The sequence below is a fragment of the Physeter macrocephalus genome, chromosome 4 (assembly GCF_002837175.3).
Source record: "Physeter macrocephalus isolate SW-GA chromosome 4, ASM283717v5, whole genome shotgun sequence".
Lineage (NCBI taxonomy): Eukaryota > Metazoa > Chordata > Mammalia > Artiodactyla > Physeteridae > Physeter > Physeter macrocephalus.
In genome coordinates, this window is record NC_041217.1 from 102,191,396 (window position 1) to 102,196,666 (window position 5,271).

Here is a 5,271-nt window from a genome sequence, read left to right on the forward strand (position 1 = left end):
GTTTTATATGATCATTTTTGACACACTTGCTGCAGTCATCGTGAATTCTCAATACAGGTCTTTTATTGCAACCTTTTCATTAGGGGGGACTTCAGTTTCCAGAATTTTAGTGTTATGCGTCAAGTAAGACAAAATCCTAGCACCAAATTATTATAGGCTATTCTTTTTCCTGAGGAACTATTCCCCCAAAATGTCTCAGTGAATGTACAGATAAGAATAAGGAATGGAATAAATGATTGTTTCAGATTCTGAATGTTGCTTTCAAGTTAAAAACTTCTTTAAAATCTATTCTATTCTTATACCTTATATTCTCCTGGCAGCTTCATTTATTCATTCTTTCAACAAATATTTATGAATTACCTTCTATATGCCAGATACTGTGCTAGGTATTAGAGACATAACAATGAACTAGAATTCTAATTATTCCCTTTTTTCTTTTCTGAAGCATTCCATAGAAAAACCAGATACACAAAATACTTGCCCTATTTCATCTTAAGTTTCTGTCTTCCAGAGCTTCCCTGGCAGTGCAGCGATTAAGAAATACCTGCCAATGCAGGGGACATGGGTTTGAGCCCTGGTCTGAGAAGATTCCACATGCCATGGAGCAACTAAGCCCATGCGCCACAACTACTGAGCCTGCACTCTAGAGCCTGTGAGCCACATCTACTGAAGCCTGCGTGCCCTAGAGCCCATGCTCCGCAACAAGAGAAGGCACCGCAATGAGAAGCCCGCGCGCCGCAAGGAGGCGTAGCCCCTGCTCACCGCCACTAGAGAAACCCTGTGTGCAGCAACAAAGACTCAACGCAGCCAAAGATAAATTAAAAAAAAAAAAGTTTCTGTGTTCCATACTCTTAACATCATTTCATAACATTTTGGACATAAAAGGTTCATAATACTTGGTGGTGGTGTTAGTGGAAAATTAGAGAACCATTGTATTTTTTTATTCCAATATTTAATTTACCTTCTCATAGAAGATAAAAAAGAACCCTGTCTCTCATTTTCGTCTATGTTCTCATGCCTAAAACACAACAGACTTCATTTTTCCTGGAGTACAAATTCAGTCTCCACCTTGCCTAACCTCTACCCTAAGCCATCTAGTGGATACAGACTAAACAGTGTGAGTAAGTAATTCATTTGTCTATTCTTTTCTCTAGGGCAGTTCCGGTGAAACATGGGTTCTTTTTTAATTGCATTATTAATCCAGAGCCTACTCTCCTCTTATACTCTTCACCAGTTCCTTTCTTGTTTCCCATTTGGAAGCTTCAAAGATGCTCCTGATTGGGTCTACTTTCCCAAATCATTATGTGGTTAACTCAGAGGTCATAAAGTCAAATGCCTACAGGGTCCAGACTGGAAAAATAAATAAGCTCTGGGGGCTGGGCCAGGAAAATTGAGGAGTGAGCGGGGACCGTGGCAAACTGCAGCACCTGGGCCCCCTCAAGGAGGAGGATGTGGTATTCAGTGCCAGCTCATTGTTGCTGAGTGAATGAAAGGCTTGGTTAGCTGATCATCTGATTTTCAAAAGAGTCAAAAATCTGGAGCTTTATGTAAAATGTCCCGATCTGTAAATGTTGGACCAGTCAAACAAAATGTGTCTACCCAGGGCTGCCATTTGCAACCTCTGCTCTCATTGGAGTTGGATTCAAAGAACTAAAAGCATCTAGGTTTCCAAAATGTCCTTGAAGAATGTAAGTTGAGTTCTGTGATCCAACCCCACTATCCAGAGAAAAGGGAAAGAAAGACTTCTTATTAGAAGTGTGATTTGAGATCAATGAGGAAAGCTATCCCGAAGCAGATTACCTGAAGAAAAGCATGTACGGATTCGGCTTCTGAGATAAAAAAAGAAGAAGTGTGATTTGATATTGGTCTAATCAGTATATTTTCAGTAATACTAATTAGTAGAGGGACTTTCCTGGTGGTCCAGTGGTTGAGACTCCACACTCCCAATGCAGGGGGCCCGGGTTCAATCCCTGGTCAGGGAACTAGATCCCACATGCCACAACTAAAACTCCCGCATGCCAGAACTTAAAAAAACCTGGCACAGCCAAATAAATAAATAAATAATAAATAGTAGATTGTCATTCTGCAGTTTAAAAAAAATATGATAAAGTAATCCATCTTTTATGTAATAAAAGGGGGATGAAATATATATTCAATTTTTAACATACATTCAATTTTGCTTCTATTTATAAAGAAACACTGGCACTGGAAGAATACAATAAAAATTAATAAAAATGATTATCTATGTGGGTAGGGACAAGGTAGAAAGGCAAGAGTGTGGGAATAAGACTTCTCAATGTATGTTTTTGTTTAGGTTTTATTTTTTTATTTTATTTATTCTTTTTTTATTTATTTTATTTTTGGCTGCATTGGGTCTTCGTTGCTGCACACGGGCTTTCTTTAGTTGCGGCGAGCGGGGGCTACTCTTCGTTGCGGTGCACGGGCTTCTCACTGCGGTGGCTTCTCTTGTTGCAGGGCAGCTCTAGAGCGCAGGCTCAGTAGTTGTGGAGCACGGGCTTAGTTGCTCCGTGGCATGTGGGATCTTCCCGGACCGGGGCACGAACCCGTGTCCCCTGCATTGGCAGGGGGACTCTCAATCACTGCGCCACCAGGGAAGCCCACCTATAGGTTTTTGATGTATGCCATTATCAAGTTGATGAAGTTCCTTTCTAATCTAAGTTCGCTGAGAGTTTTTATTGGCAAAGGATGCTGAATTGTGTTGAATGTTTTTTCTCCATCTATTGAGATGGTCATATGACTTTTTCCAGTTTGTTAATATGGTGTGTTACACTGATTGACTTTCAAATGTTAAACTGACCTTGCATTCCTGGGATAAACCCTATTTGGCTATGATGTATTATTTCTTTTATATATTGTTTAATTTGACTTGTTAAAATATTTACTTTTGAACTAGGTGAAAGTATTACATGTTCAAAAATTAAAATAAATTTAAAAATGAAAGTAAAAGGCATTAAAATGTCTTTTTTATTGCAGAGAAATGTGGTCGGTTGAAAAATAGATTAGAAAGCATAAAGTATATAATAGGAAAAAATGCTATAAGGGAAGTGGAATTATTAAAGTTCAAGAAGAAGAAAAGGGAACAATTGTTACATTTCTGATAGCTAAAGAAACAATGTTTTCTTTACTCTTCAAATGGGTGATACTCTTTCAATTATATTAAATCAAGATGGTATTTATATTCAACTGGACATACTTAAGAACTGTGTAACTAATTTATTTAAAAATGCCAATATTTAGAACATAATGCTGGAGATAACTTCCTTTACAATTGTTTAATTTTATGAGAAAAAATTCGTATGCTGACATAAAAATGAGGAAGATATGCATGTATTTTTCAAAATTCTTTTGGGAATATGTAAACGAAAAAGTCCGAAGACCATTGATCTTGATTTTTCCTATGTTTGAAATCACTGGACCTGCTCCTTTGTCTCTATAAGACCAAAGTTATGTTATGCATGAGGACTAAGAGGCCACAAATTAGCACCTCTGAACACAACCATATGGATCAGCTACACAACAATTAGTTTTGGATTAGCTAGCTTTTATTTAGAAAAACAAACTTTTAAGTTCCATAAGAATGGGTGCTAGGTAAACAGGTAAATTTAAATGTTTGTAAGGTAGGTCCAGCATAGGACATCAAGAATTCATGTAATGAGTGTGGGAAGGAGAGCAAGGTCAAGAGGTAGAAGGTTTCTTATCCAAATTTGCTACAGGTCAAGCTGCTTGGACCCATCTTGGGACTCACATAGATGGATTTAAAGCCAAAAGTGCAAGTCCAGTGGTATGAGAGCTCATCAAATGACCTGCAAGTTTCCCAGGATGGACCCTGGGGTAGCTGCTGTTCTACATGGGATGACAAGATAAACTACCCATGTGAGAAATGAAAATGATCTAAACTAATTTTCCCCTTTCAAATAAGAAAATGTTAACTACACTTAATCTTTGTTGACTCTATATGGAAAATGAATAATCATTTCTTTTCATTTGGTTGAAACTTTGTCCTTGTTACCCGTGTTTATATCCTTTACCATAAGAAGTCCCAGACTCCCGGGTCATTCTTTGTCTCCCATCCTCTAACTCACTCAAAGCTCTTCACATCACCTATTTTGAATCCCTTTACCACACTCCCCAATTTCTGAGACTCTTCCACTGTGTCCTCTGGAATTCACAGTCCATCTTCATCAAAAACCTTTGTATCCTCAGTCTCTTCTCTGAATATTTCCTTCACCTTCCTGTTCTAAAGCGAACCTGGTGGATGCTGTTGTCCCTGCAGCCTTCCCAGAGCCCTTGTACCACTGGACTTGGAGGTGGGAGAGGGATCCTCTTTGCTCTTCATTGCTTCTCTCAGGTTATTCTCCCCACCGCCTATCTAATTCCTCCCCCTACCCACTATTTGTTTTTTTAACTCATGTCCTCTGATGTTATCACTCTCCTCATTGTGGTAGTCCCCTATCGCTCATAGATCACTCTGCCTTATTTCTCAAGGACTTTAGCTTTTGACTACTGGCATCCTATCCAGCATCTGTCTTGTCCTAAATCTTGTTGTTTTCAATATATACATAGATAATCCTCATGATACTCTCTCTTTGACTCTCTTCTAGTGACACTGTATTCCACACTCCTCAGCCATTCACTGCCATTTTCAGATTCCACCTTAGACTTCATCACTTCTTCATAATCTTAATTTCATGCATCCCACTCTAACTACCACATTGTTGTGGTCACTCTGAAGAAGTGAGATAGATTCCTCCACTTAAATTTTGTTTTGGATGTCAAGATTGATGACGCTACACATGTACCAACTTTTTCAGAGTATGAAAAATTTCTTTACATACGTAAAGAAGCTTTCTGGGGAGAGCAGGACAGGCTCCAAACTGGTCTGAATATGGCTTGAGGGAGCAGAGAAAGGAGACTTTCTTAGGGTTTATGGTGGTTGGGGGTGGATGGGGCCAGAGTGAATGGTCCCTCACATGGACTGGGCCTTGCATAGTTTGAACTTCCCACTGACACCAAAGGAGCAAGCACCTGGGCTTTCTTATCAGTTTTCCCAGATGTGGGGCACAGGGAAAAGAGAAGTGGTGGGGCTTGAAAGCTGTCACTAAGTATAAAAAATGGAGCCAGACCCTTTATGTTATACCTATCTTTTCAGATCATTCCCCCTTGTTCTCTGACTCCTACAGTCCCTCAACCCCACAAGGACTGGCAATTCACTGATCCTACCACTTTTTTCTGTCCTTCATCTCTCCATAT

The 5,271-nt window shown here is 39.3% G+C and overlaps 1 non-coding gene across 1 annotated transcript; it reads left to right on the plus strand.

Moving 5' to 3' along the window:
* The first annotated feature begins 1,766 nt into the window (after positions 1-1,766).
* On the plus strand, positions 1,767-1,836 carry LOC112063931 (small nucleolar RNA SNORD50). The gene has a single exon (XR_002891275.1). It is a non-coding gene; the product is annotated as a small nucleolar RNA SNORD50 (small nucleolar RNA).
* The last annotated feature ends 3,435 nt before the right edge of the window (positions 1,837-5,271 follow it).